Genomic DNA, 17,994 nt, shown 5'->3' with positions numbered 1-17,994 from the left:
GTACTCGGAATACGAGGCCGCCGAGTGTTTGTTTATTGCGTCTGGCCATGCTATAGACGGCGAACTCGCGGTAGACACAAGGGCCCCTTCAAAGGCGACGGTACGCGACTCTTTCGACATCGAACATGAAGAGCAGACCAACGGGAGACGACAAACACTTCGTTAAGAAATCAGTCGATGCGACCACGTCATTCGGAGAAAGGAGCGTAGGGGAACGAAAGGGTGACATCTCGAATTGCGCAACGCATAGGCCTGCCCGCGCCATGCGCTCACGCTGTACATCAGCTGCTTGACGTCGCGGGAACGAATCGATCAAGAAGCGAAACTACTCTCGGTCTTGGTAGAAAAACGCCCAAAGAAATGGTAACCCACAATACAATAGTTTCAAACGCAGTAATGATTTTATTGACGGCTTGAGTTTTCACTCAAACCAGAATAATGGGAACACGCTATAGTTGCGACCGTCGGAGGAGAATGCAGGATATGTCCGTCCTTTATTCACGCCGGAGAGGGCGCATGGACGCCCGAGCACGCCAGTCTCAAGGTGCATAGCTAGCCGCCTTTTATTACATTTTTGTTTCACCAATCTATTTGGTGTCATGGAAACCAAACACGGCAAGACGTTTGCTTGAGGGCCTTTTATTATACCGAGCATTTTTCTTTTCGCGGTTCCGATCAAACGAACGCACCAAAGGCGAAAGAGCAACGACTGACGCTCGCAAAAACCTGGCCACGTGAATTATTGAGCCCGTTGCCCCGCAGCAAGGAGGCGACCATATGGACAAGCGGCCAAGTCCATCTAGGCAGCTCTGTTCACTCCTGCCACTCACGAGCAAGCGCGTAATTACACCGTGTTCGAAGACGTCGTGCGCCCAGTGCGAAATACGGGCCAGACCGGAAGAGCGGCGAACCGATACGCATCGCAAGGATAATTGCACTACCTCCAGCACTCGACGCCGTCACGGCTGCTACCAGGGCGGCAATACTCGAACGCGACGTCTCCTTTTGTTCAGTGCGCGTAGCAGCGCGCTTCTTGCGAGCGAAGAAAAATAGAGGTATAGATGCGAGCTCGACGCTAGAGAAGTGGAGAGTCGACCGGAGCAGGTACACACAGCGTTCCAGGACGAAGCCACTGTACGCCGAACGTAGCTAATGAACCACTTAAAACTTTGCTTCCGTGTTACTCTGCGAAGTGCATCGCTTTCCTAGACGGCAATAATAACGCCCTATCGATCTGACTCTGACAGAGGCTAGTGGTTTCACCTGCGAGCGCAACGCACTTCCTCTGATGAGGGCTTTCTCTCTTTTGCGTCGTCCTCAGCAGAAAGCTGAAAGATCGCTGCCTTTTTTTGTTCGTGTGGAAGACAAACAACTCATCGAGGAAAGCCTGCTCTCGCGTGCCTGGTGCGCAGGACGAAGGCGTTCATAACGTTGCCTTGGAACGCTTGTTCTCCCTCCTCTAGACGAGCCATAATTATTGACATGCTGGAAATGTTGCGCCGTTGATTTTGCTTACACTCCTGAATAAATAAAAGGCGAAAAGAAGAGCATAGTACAGATTTGCGGTGTTCCACTGATTGTCATCGGCGGGACGCCACTTCCCTTACTTCTGTTTCTAATTGTTCTGTACGTTTGCCTTCGTGTTCGACAGATTATTTGCATAGTTTTTCTTATGCATAATGGTTCAGCGAAGTGCGTGCGAAAAATTTATTTCCTACTTTTCGTTTGCATATACGTATGGTCCTTTTTCAACGTGTTAAAATTTATAGTACTCAAAATTGCGAAGAACTAAGTATCCGCCAAAGTTGTCGTATATCATCCGAGATAACCGCCCTCTTTAGACTTAGGTGCCTTCATTCACCACCGGCTCTACGGAAACTGCGAGAGCAGATCAGTTATAGCGAGGACAATTCATTACTCCACCTGTATGAACAGTACGCCAGCTTCACCAGGCAACAAGAAAAAAAAACTACGCATGGGAGATGTAGGAACAGCGGTGCTGCGTTATGTATGGCTTCACATGACGTTTACTATAAGCGGGTTGTACGCCTTCCTGCTGGTTTCGTCACAGACGCCTCAGTACTGATAGTGACCCTCAAACCGACTTTTCATTTCTTTTGACGACACAGTGAATAAAGGAAACTGATGCGACGTGTACACGAGAAGTACCACCTATATTTCAACCTAGGTTTTAAAAAAACATCGGTACACACTGAGAAGATGGAAGTAGCACAGTATATCGCTGTGATCACTTGCCTGGTTATAATATTAATGCGGAAGCATTATATGGCTCAGTTCAAGGTCATTTGTCCGCAAATGGTGTGCGCAGAAGACGGGTCGTACCAAGTCACGTGACAACGCTGTAATATGACGTCATACCAAGTCACGTGTCAACGACTGTGGAAATGTTGGGGGACAGCCTTTCGCCCCGCACTCCCACTCCGCGCATGAAGCGTTTCCGCTCGCTGACAGCGGAGGGCTTCGTGCTCGAGGGAACAAAGGGAGGGATGACAAAGCGTGAACACTCATATGTTATTTATTGCACTTGCATTTAATACACAGAGCAGGCCAGCTATCGGCAGAACATCGACGAGGCATTCCTCGGAAATAGAAGGCTACGTAAGAAGGGCTTCCGACTTGCCGGCTGGAGCAGGGGCGCCACTTCAGAAGTATCAGCGGCGGCCGAGGAAAGCCATCCCTGAGAATTTGCTGGAGGAGGTGACGAGAGCGCGCGTTTGCTGCGCTAGTTTCGCTGCCTGGAACCGGAAGCCCAGCGGCAAGGCACGACGGACCCTCCGGGCGCCTGCCGCAGAAGGTGACAAGAATGGGCAGCTGCAACCGCCCGCGACGCTGGCCGGATCCCGAAGAGACTCTCACATGCTCCGCGGAGTTCCGCGTAACCTTCGAGGTGGCGCTCCCGTCGCTGCTTCCGCGACGGGAGCAGTTGGAAGCAAAAATGGCTGACACCATCATCGGAAGCCATATTGGATGATATTCAAGCGCCAACCACGTGGATGGGGTTTGCACTGGCATGGAGAGCGATAAGAAAGTACGTCAGGCAGGTTCAGACAGGAACAGCTACCCACAGGTGGCAACTAGGAAGTCGGGAGGTGATGGAGAGGAGGGGACCAAGCTAAAACCGAAGAACGAGGTCTCAGTCACTGATAAGAGGCGACAAATCGGAAGTTAGGAGGAAGGGAGAGAGTACCCTAGTGCTTATATCTGGTGACTCAAACATGAGGAGATGCAAAAGTGCTACAACAGAGCGTATAAAGGGTGATAGGCGGGTAGCAGTCGGGGTATTCCCAGAGGGAACAATGAACGAAGTACTGAAAAAGAGAATCTCAATCGAGAGATAGGGAAATTAAGCCTGGAAAAAGGCTTTGAAGTGGCAGACATACAGGGAAGTGCACAGAGTAGGCTTTGGTAGAAACTTTACGCGAGATGGCATCCATTTTAGTGGGAGGGTAGGAGCAGAGATCGACTGGCGCCTGGCAGGCCGGGTGGTAGATTTTGTAGGAGGCCCACGGCGGCTCATGGCATAGGGGTAGGTAGAAGCGAAGTAGAAGGTGCAAATATGGCGGCTGAGCTCAACAAAATGGCCACTAGGAGGCCCAGGAAGAAAACTACTAAAAAGAAATTTAGCGCCAGGATCAGTTACATAAACCTGCTAGGGGGTAGAAAGAGAGCGAATTGGCTAGAAATAGAACAGCATTTAAAGGACGAAGAAGTGGGTGTGCATGCTATGTGCGAGGCACATCTCAGGGATCTAGGAGATCCACCGCTAATATATGGCTATGTCTGGAAAAAGTGCAACAGAACAACGATGGAGAAGAAGGGAGGAGGAGGAGGAATGCCGATACATCAAGGAAAAAATTGACAAAGAATAAAATCAACTTGCAAAGAACATGTCTGGGTATCAGGTACAATTGCGGGTAGAAGGACATGGCTAGGGCTAGTTTATTTAATTACAGGGGACAAATGCAGGCAAGAAAACAAAGATCTAGTTAAGTGTCTCAATGACGATATAAAGCAGTTTGAAGACGGTGCCGATATTATTCTGCTTGGTGACATGAATGGCCACATCGAGGATCTGGATGGATACACAGATTGTAACGTGAAGTTAATGCTAGACTGCTGTAAGCGGCACAACCTAGTTATTGTTAACAGAGAAACTAAATTTGAGGGACAAATCACGTGGAAATTCTGTAACAGGCAGACGACCATTGACTACTGCCTAATGTCGCAGGGCATCTACAGCAAGCTCGCAATAATGGAAACAGATGAAGAGGGGAAGTACAGCCTAGGAAGGGATCATAAACATATTAATCTACAGTTGGGAGCCCTGATTAAAAGAGAAATGGCGGTAAGTCAAAAAGAGAACCAAAACTAAACGATGAACAAATAGCGCTAATAGCAGCCGACATATAAGAAGCAGTCGAGAAACGCCCCACAGAAAAGTGTGATTTTAATCAATTAGAACTACTCATCAGTAAAACAATGAAACAAGTAAAAGGTGTAAACCCCTAGAGATGAAAGAGGAAGCCACGAAGCTGGTGGAACATGGAAATTAAGGAAGCCATCAAACAACGACGGGTGGAACACATAGAAGCAAAAAGGAAAAGGGGATAGTTATCTGAAGAGGAAATAGGGCACAAATTGGAATCGACAGAAAAAACACCAAGTTCAGGTCCTCGACAAGGCTAAAATAAAGCAGTATACTGATCACTGGCTGGCTGAAGTTTGCGATGCAAATAAAGGGGGGCCAAGAAAATTATAGAACCATATAAGCTGGCTGGGTAAAACGAACCAAAGAAAGCAGGAAAAGATTCAAGATTTTGAAGGAAAATATTTGGAGAGTGAGGACACTGTGAACTACATTACTTTAGTTATAGCTGCGTCAATTAGGAATGACGATAGGGTAATCTCCCCAAGTGAGAGAGCAACACAGGACAGCACAATAGAGAACAGCTTAGAACTGACTAGTCTTAACTAGAAAAAGGCGGAAGCAATTATTCTTAAATCCACATCCGCAGGAATACACGAAATTTCAATTAAGGTGATTAATGAAATTGGCCCAAGAAGCAAAAGAAACGCTGATAAAAGCATTGGAGACAGTCATAAGAAATAAGCAAATTCCGCACAGCTGGAGACAGAGTAAAATTAATTTGATTTATGAAGGGAAAAGAGATAAGAGGAACATAAAACCCTTCCGACCGATTATTATAAACAGGTTAGCAATGCAGGCGGTGAAATTAAAAATGCAAAAGCGTGGCTTTTTGGGCTTGTTGGTGCATGATCATAGCGAGAGAGTATAGCGCAGAGTAGGCAGGACACAAGAAGAATCGAACAACACGAGCGCAAACTTTCAACAAATTTTATTTCACGCATGCAACATATTTATACACTAAAGACACGTTATCACTTGTGCTAACAGTAACGTTGCCTCAGAAACGAGAGTTCTTTATCACATAAAAAGATATAGGGAGAGAAAACCTTTCCTCAAAGCACCACGTAAGCAGACTTCAGTGCCCTCAGAATTTTTTTTCATTTAATTCTATTTGATTTCATTTGATATAACGAAAATATGGTGGGAGTTTTTGTTCCTTGTTTGCTTTATTAGTTACAAGTGCTAAACAGCTGAATAAATGTGAAAGCTCTAATTTGCGAAGTTGGAAAGCTTGAGCGAAAACCTATAATAGCGCAACTCCTGTGAAAAGCTCTGCTCTCAACCTTTTTTCCGCTTTTCCGACGAAGCACATGAATCCCTAGAGATCAACTAAACTGTGGTCGCTCGGCCATGTTGACAGCTAATACGACAGCGCCATACTGTGCGTACTACGACAGCAGCCAATAAGCCAGTATTGGCAAGCGAGAGACGCTTGGAACAGGACATTTTTGAGGTGGCGGGCATGTTCAGAGCGTGGGAAGAGTCGTAGGAGAGCCTCGAAAACTGCGCCACTACAGGCGATGCTGTGACGCTCTACTGTCTTGTTACTAAACTGTTTTAGATGAGAAAAGGCTATTTAATGCATCGTTTCGTTAACTGCAAATAAAAAAGAGCCTAATATGTGTCAGACTGCCGTCAACAATATTGCCTTAGTGTGACATCCGGGATCCCTTACCTTCCGTTAAGCCCTTCAGACGCTATGTAGAGAGTTTTGTGTATAGCGAACACGTCACTTTTTCTGAGAGTGTGCGGATAGCTAGCGATGATTTCTTTGTTTCAGAGAATTAATTTAGACCTTGCAATATCGCAGCTGGAGGGCTTTTTCAGTGTCAGCCAGCGAACGCAGCAAATAATATTTCTCAAAACATTGAACTTTGCAGCGCGTCCTTCCACATAGTCAACTAGGCAAATTTTGCAGCGCGCAGTCAGATCTTTAATCTGTGTGTCCAGGGTCACGTGAATCTTCGAGGAAAAAGAGTGCTAGTTTGAAAAATCCTGAAGTTTCAATGTAATCGAATTTTCAACTTTTGTGGCACATTGCGCAAAATTTTTCACATGCCCGCGAAAAGCAGCTAGCCATTCGCAAAATCAAATTTTTTTTATGCCTGTACAGGCAATATCAGCAAAGAAAAATGCTTGACAGAAATGGTAAGCAGCGTTTGTACACGTTAAAGCGGCCCTGATATCCCGCTCCAGCTTTTTCCGGCGTCTTTTCGAATATTCCTCTCTCTTTAGCGTACTATTTCGTCATCTTCACTTGCATCTTCTCATGATTCATACACGGTGCGTCACTGTATTCAACAGAGGCTTTAAATTTTCTTTTATTATAGCTACAGGCGGCATTCTTGAGATTGGTGAATCTGGCCAGGCGGGCACCTTCGGAAAGCGCATTTGGGAACATTAATAACTTATTTTCCGACATATTAACAATAAATTAAATTAGTCTGATGGAACTAATTTCACTGCGAAAGCAGTGTTACAGCACTGGAATCTGATGTCTGCTAACTGAAGCCTCCAGCCCAAGCCAAGAACCTCCACACTTCAAAAGCACTAGCCACCAGCCACCACTCCCCTAGCTAGGGGCTGCCCCGGCCCATTTCCACCCACTTCATCCCCCCGGATCAATTCTGTGGCGTCTGTGAAGCCTCGGATTAGAGCAAAAGCATTCATTACATAATCATCGAGAGTAAATTAAACTGCTCTCACAAAGTGTCGCAGCAGATGTGTGATCGACCCGTATTTTTTTATTAATGCAAAAGTATTATATAGCTCACTTGTGTCCGCAGACCTTGTCCGCAGAACGTGTCCACACGATGACGTCACTCCAGATGAATGATTGTGTAAAAATTCAACGGTAATGAGTAATATATTAATAACAATTAATAATATAGTAATAAGCCATGATGATGAACAATGATGTCGTCACCGCGTTAATTAGAAAAAACAATTCAGAGATTAATTAGTGTAAGTAATAAAAATGAGTTCAAAATAATTGAAAACGATGAAGTTATTACTAAATAGCGTAACTAAGCGCGTCTCTCATAGCCTTAGTCGCTTTGGGACGTTAGACCCCATAAAACCAAACCAAACCGTAACTAAGCGAAGTAACTTGTGGGTCGCGTGACAATATCACTTTGAAAAAATGAAAGTCATGTGTAAAGGTGATGAAGTCATACAAAAGCCATTCGACAAGATGACTTGCAAAAAACGAGTTGCGTGTCAAGGTAATGACGCCGCACAAAAGAGCCATGTGACATGATGACATGAAAAATTTAGAGTGATGACGTCACGCCAAAGTCAGGTTGCAGGATGCCGCCAAATTTAGAGAGTGATAACGTCCCACCAAAGTGATGACGTCACACCCTAGCTGAATAACAATCGCTGCCACGTGCCGACAGCTGAGAAGAAGAATGATGGAAAGAGACGCGCGGCGCAAAACCGCGTCCGCCGAAGCGACGGCGCTGGTGTGAGCAACAGATATCGCAGGTGCAGACGAAATCCCAGCGGTGTCTTCACTGGTTTACCTCAATGAGGTGGCAGTATTCCCGAATACATTCATCAAAACTTTGAACTACCGTTCGTCGTACAGCATTCTGAGTGGTGTCATGGCGTTTCTCTTTGCATATAGCTTACATGTGTTTGAGTGTTGCGAAAGCTAGCTTGCGAAAGGGGTTCGAACAAATGACATATGCACCTTGAATTGCGCGCTTTCTGAGACTTGCATTTTCTCTTAAGGGGCGGTTGAGGTTCCCACCGAGATGTTGAGATGTGAAGTTGGAGGCTAACTTGCGACAGGGATTGGGACCGATCATACATGCACCTTCAGTTGCATGCTTTAAGGCGCGCTTGAGATGTCCACCTAGATGTTGAGATCTGAGGGCTACTGCGTCCTTTCCTTTGCTCAAAACACATGCTTTCGCTTTCCTCAACGTAAGCAGACTTAAGTGCCCTCAGAATTTTCAATAAAATACAACAGCCTGAAGGACACCGCCATTGAGCGGTCTCTTTATACGAGAAGAGAAGGTAGCGCCTTTTTGGGCGCATGGCGAAAAAAATAGTCATGCACTCGCGCACGATGAGTAAGTGGTCGGGAGCGCTGTACGTGGTACACTGTACTGTACCCGAGTCCAGGAGGAGGAGGAGGAGGAAAAAACTGAGACAGCACTAAGTCCCACTGCAGAAGAGCGTTTGCTCCGCCAAAGTCCGCTGACATTCTGCCGAGCCCGAGTGAAGCCAAGCACTCCAGGAAGGAGGGGGAGGGTAATTAAATAAGGAGACGCAAAGGCAGGCTCCAGTCCCTGCACATGCTGTGTTGTACCTTCAAGCACACTACAAATGCCGCGAGGGTAGGGAAGGTTCCGGATAAGAAGAAACGCGAACGCGGTGCGAATGCGCTTCAGTGTATCTCCAAAGTTTGTCTCAGCCGACACCTCACATTTAAATGCGTTGCCGACTTTGTAAACCAGGGTCTTCTACATTTCGATTCTTTCCGCTATGCTCGATGCCCCAATAAAAAAGCCCACTACAGCTGCTTTGCTCTTTGCAAAAAGAAAAAAAATTCTCGAATCCAAAGCCCATGCAGGGCCAGCGTGCCACCATACGAGAAGATTTAGACAGTCATCAGACAACCACTTCGAGAGCAGAGCGTGATCACGACTACGTTTTCCCTTCGCCGGGCTGACCACAACGTCGATCAAGCTTAGGTAATTATGAGCTATGTGAACTCGCTGCGAATTTCACCTTGCGGCCAACCACGTCGGCACTAACTTCGCCCAGCCCACATCTAGCATCAAGTCACCAAATTTAAAAAAAAAATACCGAACTATTCGTACACGCAGCGCACCGTAGTTTTTCCTTCGAAAAATTTATACTCAGCGAATCGATGAACGTGTCCTATCTTCTGCAGTTTTATTTTTTCGGCGTGCAAATTGCACAGTGCCTAACCATGTCAAAACCACCAGTCGATACGTATAGCCCCGAGTAAAAAAAGATTGCCACAACAACGTCACCGAAACGGTGCAAATTGCACCACGCGGCTGGCGCGGTGCCATGCTTTGCGAACACACCTGGCACTTTTGCTATCGATGTGTTCGGAACCGCAGCACCCAGCGTTACTATCTGCCGCTCCGGTGCCACGTCACAAGTGCTAATCTTTTACTCGCGACTGTACCTCACATAGACTCAGTTAATAACTCGAATATTTGTGGTTGTAAATAAATAGAAAAAAAATAATCCCTGACTACCCACACTCCTCTCTGCCAATCAAATGACACGGAGAACTGCATAGCTTCTCTACCCTCCTCCGCCCACCCGTGCACGCTTCTGTGATCAGTCCCCCTTGGACCACATCATCACAGATGGCACATTTCCATGACTGCCCGCTCATCAGCGCGCCCGGATTAACTTCTCGCTGACCAGCATGTGGACACGCAAGGTTTTGATCACTTCATATACCACGCCAACGGCACGCACCCCGGAGAAAGTAGTACACATATCACCGCAAAACGAAATCAAGCGAAGCGCGCCTGCCAAAAATAACGCAGCATAAAAGCCTCGTTCTCGGTCTGCAGCGGGCTACACAAACTCCCACGCTCTCCGATTCCTTCGAATACCAAACCCGCGCAAATTCCCGCATTACGCTGTCCACCGCCGCGACTGGAGGCCGGGCGTTGAGGGCGCCTTTTCGGATACCGCTGGGGCGGCACTATACACAAATCAGATCTCGTTTGGCGGTGCACGGGGAACGTGCTATCCCCCGAATGGGCGAAATCGGGCCGGCACCTGCAGTGAGAATGGAAGGGGGGGGGGGGGGGGGGGGGGGGTCTCTTCTCGCAGAGCGGGCATCTGGCGGGCTCCGAGTGGCCCCATCATTATACGCAACTCCGTCGGGGCCCTAATGACTCACTGGGCGGGTGTTTCGCGCACGCGTGCGCGAGCGAAGCGCCATTCGATGAGCTGCCAATTGCACGGCCGGCTGCTCCTGGCATGTCGCGGAAATTTCCCCGAGACCGGGGCCAAGAAAACTCCGCAGGTCCTCGGCCTTCCCGGTGCACTCCAAACGCTGACGAGAGAAGCGGACGGCCTGCAGTTGACTCCAGGGACCGGCGGCGGCGAACAAAGAGGACAGACGAATGCAGGCCACGCGTCGTACGGTATATACATGCGAGTCCAAAATAATTTCATACGACAGCCGAAAAAGAAGTGAGAATAAAGCGCTGGAGCGAAATTAAACTGAGCTTGCACAAGCCGCCGAAGGTGCATGCATATGACGTTCCCAAAGATGGAAAACAGGTCTATAAATCGCGGACGGATGACGTCCTCAAGGCGAATGGGGAAAAATGTAGTAGAAACAAAATAAGGAGCACTGGACTAAATTCAGCAGACTCGCACTGGCGTTGACAGTCGTGCCGACAGCCGCTCCAACTCCATAATAGGGAGCTGCTGCAATATCGCGAAAGTGTGATGCAAATGTAGTTTGTGTATTGTTTACTTTAAAGCCCCCACGGCAAAGGTGATCTTTGAATTTAGACCGGCCGTGGCGCGCTTCAATAATACTCTGAATAGCCCTAAATAAGTCAGGAAGTTTTCAGAGCGGAAATAAAAGGGGAAACGAGGGCTTGCTAGGATATAGACAAAAGAAGCTGAGTCCTTGAAAACAACGAATGCATAGGAAAATATTTCTACAAATGCTTCTTTTTTTTTACGTTTGTTAAAAAGCAAAAGTGAGTAATTGTTATGGTCATCAGATAACATCTCAAAGCAGATTAAAACGCATCACAGCGCGCCGGTGAGAGCCGAACCGACCACCTCCGCTCGTCGAAGAGCTCTTCAACTCGAACTACGCATAGTGCGGCAGAGCACTACACGTGACATGCGAAGGCCACGGGTTCGGCTCCCAACGGCGGCAGGTTGCCTTTTCGTCGGCTTTGTCACATAATCTCCGACGTATATTAATTTCTGTTTTCCTCTCTCACGAAAAAAAAAAAAGAAACTGCAGCAAGTATCTTTCCATACTTTTCTTGGTGTCAAAGACTGTTGGTTTCTTCCGAGTTGGCGGCATTCAGGAGGTTAAGAGAAAGAAAGGGATTATTTATTTCAGTACACCCTGCAGCTCCGAAGCATTACAGCAGTGGAGTGGGTACAGCATTAAAGTGAGGCACAGTGTAATAAAATCATATGCTGTTGTCGTAGTCACCGATAGAAGAAAGCAACTGCCGTATGCAAAAATTCCTGGTTAAAAGCATGTTGACGTTGTTGCCGCTGTCGTTCTCATGGTGAAAAGTATATATTTTTTTTTCTTCATAAACGTGCCGTCCTATTCAGAGGCTCTCAGACGTCGGGCTTTGCCACTAGGCACTGCAGCGGAGAGGTCGAGTAGCACGCTTTACAGCTCGAATGTTAGGAGGGGCTGGTAAGGAATATTTCCTCGCCCTCAACAAGTTTAGAGCGCGGGACCCTGGAGGAAAAAATCTTGGTGGCCTTGCAATTTAGAAGAGAATGATAGGACTCCTGGAAATGCGTTTTAAGAGCGAAAGCAGAGAAAGAACGCTGCATTTTATCCAGCTACGGCATTTAAATAACCGGTCTGCTTTACGAGCTCTTCATTCTCATGAGAAATGTAGAAGACTTGGCAGTGAATAAACGGCCCGTTAGAAGCACTTGAATACTGCCGTTGACAACCGAAGGGGAAGTTCGCGGGGGGCCTTTATCTTGTATGCATTGACTACGTGCTCGCTCCTTACACGATTTGAATCCTCTTCAGAGCAACAGAGCAAACATAAGGGAGTGGTGACTGATTGGTTGAAACACGTCCATTGCTAAATGCACTTCATGTGCACATTCTTTGAGGCATTTGTGCGGGCGCGTTGCCCCACCGTTGTCGCGGCGGCCGAGGAGCATGCCGATTCAACAACAACGCGAGGAACGCTTAGAAACGCATAGAAACAAATTTCCTAGAAACTTTGTAGGTTGCATGAAATCTAAACACAGAATGCACTTTAATGCCACGTCAGATAAACTTGCTTTTTGAGGTGTGACATCGACAACCTTTGAGAAATATGTCCGGAATGTGAAGCAGAAATGCGATTCCTTCGCGAACATACGATGCGCTAGCAAGTTTGCAAACATCAGCCTTCTCTGCGAATGTGTTTGGGCGCGTGCGTGTGTCCGTGCGTGCCTGCATAGTTCAGTCACTGTGCAAATGTAAATATCTGTCCTCCTGTGCTGCGCATTGTTCACAAGGTACGTGCGACCCGGCCACGCGGCCAACTGATGAGACGGGCACACTTTAATTTCAAGATTACAGTAAACACGGAGACAAAATGAAAAGCAAAAAGTGCAGATTCTGGGCATCTGCAAATGGTTACCCACACAGAACAGCAAAAAGCAGTATTTACACAATTCCTTCTTTTTCGTCGTTTCCCTGCATTTATTTTCACTCTTCGATGCACGGTGTAAGCCTGGCTGCACTAGCCAAGCCAGTCTTGCGCACTGACCTCGCTAACGTTCTTTCCTTCCGTAACTCTAAGTCCCGCTTCGACTGAACTAGACCACAAGGTACTACCAAGATACAAGATACTAGATGTCCCCTCGGTCGCCGCAAAAAGAGAACGCACATGCAGCAAACTTCCGGATGTTTTCTTTGCGATCGGCGTCTATTAACGCGACAGTGTTAAAAGCCCTGTTGTACCAAAAATCCGGCGTTGTGACCGAAAAATCACGAGCATCCCTCTGGCAGTTGGTTCCCAAACAACCTAAGAGGCAGGTGGGCCGCCTATAGGTCACGTGACCTTGCAGAGTCATCACTGCTGCTCCCCCCCTTCCGGACGCTAATCATGTTTGTAACGTGCGCATCAAATCACATCCGCAGTAAGGCACAGCGGAACCGTCAACTGTAGCGTTATAGCAGTGAGATACTGCCCTTGAAACGTTTCACTGAGCGCGTTGCAAATAATGAAGGCACAGTAAAGCCGCACACATACCTCCCCTTGCACTGCCACAATCGCTGCAGCCGAGCTGAGCATGCGCCATCTTCCCAATGGAGAAAGATGACTTGGCTGAAAACCACTATTTTTGTTATCACAGAAGCTGCATTCACAACTCCACATGATCGCGGCAGAACAGTTCTTCATTCAGCTTCAACGCAACAACATACTAATGACTCTCGGAAACCAACTGATTTCGACGCAAAGTGCGTCGCATTCAACGTGTCCAACAAGGCCAGCAGGCGTAGAGGAGAATGTCGTGAACGACCGAACAGCGGGGCCGCTCCGCTTAAGGCTTATGCTTTACGTAGAAGATGGCTTTATTTTGTCGCGTTCTACTCAACCTCGTCGTAGCGTTGCACTCCTCTCTTGGTCCTGCGAAAGGTCGTTTAGGCAAATTTTCAAACAATATAGATGCAACTCCGCATGACATACCTTTCGTGCCCATTCTCTTTCTTAGGCCTTCGCCTTCTTTGTCCAGTTTGAGCTTAAAGTTCGACTTCATAGCGATTTCAGATAAATTTCCAGTGAAACGCATTGAATCGAAGTGAGGGACACCAAGTGTGCAGTTGCGTCAAAAACTTAACTCACAAAATAAGGCCCACTGGACGCCAGTGTCGGAACCTACTCATAATAACTGCTTACTGTTCTCATGGCACTAGAGGAGGACACGGGTCATACTGGTGCCACACGTAACGCATCATGATATAGCTACTGTTACTCTTGCTGGTATCGTATACGAGCATCAGAAATACCACGAAAAAAAAAGGTACAAAAGGAAGGGATTTCAGATAGTGTTTTACGAGAAAAAAGAAGTTTACGTGCAAAGCACCCTAGGGAAGTTAACTGAACACAACATTAATCTTCACTTCCAAGGCCTGTTCATGGCGCTTTAATTAACTAGAAAGTGTAAGAAATTGGTCTTTCCACAAAAGAAAGAAGACCCATAAACTTCTTCACATTTCCTGCACTATCTACAACAGAAACTGCTCTCCCGTACGCTAATAAGCCTCCGTCACCAGCCTCCTTTTTTATCCCCGCGCCGCTAATCCGCTCTTGTCATCCTCTTTAACGAGTACACGTGCCTTGATCCTCCACCCTTGGTGCACGCGTTGGTGTACGTGTTAGTGTCCCTTAGAAAAATAAGGACTAGGGCAGCTCTTACCCCGTCGGTGATGTGCCGATGGTGCCCTCAGAAAGGCGCAGGACCCAGCACATATGCCCGAAATGCACACATGCCCGGAAAGCAAGTTGGACGTACGGCCGCAAGGGAAGAAGACCTCTCCTTGTAGCTAAAACACAGATCAGGAGCTTGTTCAGGTTCCGGCATCTTAATAGTTTCCACAACCATCTATAATACAGGCACTCCAACTTCTGCCACATGAAAAGTGCTCGAAATAAAAAAAAAAACTGTTCCCGAGCTATCCTTATGACCAAAAAGTGTTGAAAACTTATGGTCGGCCATCTTTTTCTCTCTTCATTATTTATATCCTTGTTAAGTTCATTCAGAAAAGAAAGTACGCACGCGCACAATTCACTGCGGAAACAAAGCATGACCTTCTGGTCAGGGTAAAAATGGCGCTTATAAAATATAAAAATATATAAAAGAAGAAATAAATTGAAAACCTTTATTTTTGCATAAATAACGTTAGAGTAAAACCTGAACATAGTAATAACACTTAGTGTGATGAATAGAGAACACATATCAGATTTCGTAGTTAACTGGAGCCAACAGCTATCATTCGCCTGCCTGCTACGTTATTTATGTTGTAATTAAGCACACATTCTGTTAGCGTTCTCATTCTTCTTTGCTTGTACGGTTATCTGAGTTCCTAACTAGCAAGTTTAAGCTTTCTTTAATAACTAAAAGAAGTAGGAGAACTCAATCTGTGGCAAGGTAAAACTCATTTTTGAACAATACTTCACCCATCTTCAAATAGCCTCTGTAGTCAAAGCTAAAGAATTTCAGATGTTTGGAGTTGAATGTGTTTTTTTTTACTTTTTTCTTCTAGTACCACGCGTCATCTGGGCTGTGCATGCTCGAAGGATTTTGAGGTACCTAACCAGCAAGAAAAAGTATTTCCCCCGAACTGCTGTTTGCGCAACAGTTCCTTTAAGACCTGCAGATCGACGGCAAAAGAAGATATGATTAAGCATAGTGCTCCCAGCCACCTGCGCCGCATATAACTCCTCTTGACTCAATCCAATGGGCATTGTGGTAAGTGTTGGGCAATTTTATCAAACATGTTGTGGGCGAAATGATCGTCAATCAAGGATGCGAAAAGAAAAGAAAGATAAAAATATCTTATTCTGCCGCACAACAGAGGTTGCCACAGCTAGAAGTTCCAAATTCCTGCTCAGTATTCTTTGCTCCGACAGAACATTCGTCTATCGCGCCACATCTCTGTAATGCGGCTCTAAGCGCCCTGGCCGTCGCGCAGGAAGGCTGGATTTTGTTCGGCGGGATACCAATTCTTACCCAATCCGGTCTCTCAAACTACTATCATTTTGCGCAACGGCGCGCCGGTGGCAACAACGAGCTCGAGTATGAGTCATCTTGTCTCCATTTTATCCCTTTTACTGCTATGTTCACTTTTGTTGTCTTTCCTTGCCTACCTTCCAGACACATTTCTCAGCTGTAAGCAACAAAGCCCGCGACGCTGGCGGAAACTTGTACGCGAAGGAAATTTTATATCACATGGGAGGTGCTCATACTGCGCGAGTGTTGGCTTACTTCACATCCTGTACAACAAACGACACGTCGAGGCTTGCTACTCTTGCTTGGGTAACTTATAACCATTTATTTATTTATTTTCCCTAGATGCGAAAATGTTAGAACCCAAGGATAACTTGGTAACTCCTCTGTTGCAGCTATGCCAATGTACAGGAGGAGTGTCGGTCCAGCTACTCTGAGTCTGACGCAAACAGCTTGCATCTCCATTCTTGCAGCTCTTTCCCGTATACGCCAGTGCTTCGACAGAGGTGCAGCCAGGAAACACGCATTCATCAAAAGTTGGGCCCGAAGAAGTAAGGCTAGGCAACTCCACGATTCTGCGCCACTGTGTATTCCCCTTCAAACACGTACGAACACTTAGGCACTGACAAGAATAAAGCGTAAGCTCTTCATCATTCGAAATGAGTTTGGATTTATTCAAATTTTTGGCAATATAAAGCAGCATTGTCTTGTTTCCGAGACAAAAGAGGAGAATCAATCCTCAGAATCGGCACCTGGCGCCACATCGCTCTTGCAAAACAAGCAGCATAAGCCACAGTACAGCGCTTGTACTTTGGGTGAAACGAAACAAAGCAATGCATTCATCGCATAAGTGTACATTCAGACACCGGAACAATGGAGTAATAAGACAAACCTCATTGTATGGTGAAAAGAACAAACGCATTTCATTTTGCGTGATAAGAAAGAAAAATGGACTCATTAGTAGCGTGGAAAATGGAATTTTGATTGCTTTTGAAAAGTAGGCAAGCAGGAAATTGTTCTGTTATTTTAATTATTGAAGGATGGCGGTTTAAAAGGTCAGAGACTTGCCATGTTAGCAAATATGTGTCATAGTTTGGTATAATTTTACTTAATTGAATGAATATGTCTGAAAACGTAAGAGCACTCAGTACCTATGTGTAAGGAAAGTAAACGTTTGCGGTCGGCTCGAAATTCTCAAAGTGCATGTTCTGAGAACCGTTGGTACTAAACTGCCTGCATATTCAATAATTCATTCTGCTTGACGTAGAATGAACTAGAATCAAATTTTGATACGCTGTCAATAAATTTAATACGCTGCTTTGAATGCCGCTAGACGTTGGAGAAAGTAATTAGGCACGAAGTTTGTTCAGCCTGCCAACAGCTCGTGTTTACACCCATTGTACGCAGCATGTCCAGCGAAGATATCCGTGAAAACTTAGTCCAAGAAGGTTGCGTTTAGAAACCCTCTCCAGGGAATAGTATTGAAATGTTAGCGCAGTATCAAGATTAACTGACTGATCAATTGATAGAAAAACAGTGTATATTTATTTTGCTAATGTTTCATTTCAGTCGATTATTCTCAGGCCATTTCAACAAGTTATCAAGCCACAAACTCGTAAATTAAATTAGAGACCAGAGCTTATCAGAAGAAGGCGCTCGTATTATCAGTGTAAAGAACGATATCTAATTTATGTGGTACAGAAAAAATGTCATTAATGTAGAAAAGAAATAACACAGGTCCTAATATACCCCCCGGGGGGATCCCGAATCCTATGCTCTTCGAGACCGAGGTTATGTTACTAATGGCTGCAAACTGAAGGCAATCCTCTAAGCAAAACGCCTCTAATTCCATAACGTGTCAATTTTCTAAGTCTTTCATATTTAACTGAATCAAATGACTTACTAAACAGCAAACATATATACAGCATATTCGTGGACTTATTAAAGTCCACGCATATGCTAATAGTATGCAGCTGACTTTCTATATTTGTGACAAGTTCTTCCCTCAGATACGGTAGGGCCGTTTCTGTTGATTTCCCCTTTCTTAAGCTCGTACTGAGTTGAAGATACCAGATTATGTGCTC

Source organism: Amblyomma mixtum, chromosome 3 (assembly GCF_055824585.1).
Source record: "Amblyomma mixtum isolate Tamu chromosome 3, ASM5582458v1, whole genome shotgun sequence".
Lineage (NCBI taxonomy): Eukaryota > Metazoa > Arthropoda > Arachnida > Ixodida > Ixodidae > Amblyomma > Amblyomma mixtum.
This window is presented reverse-complemented; position numbering follows the sequence as displayed.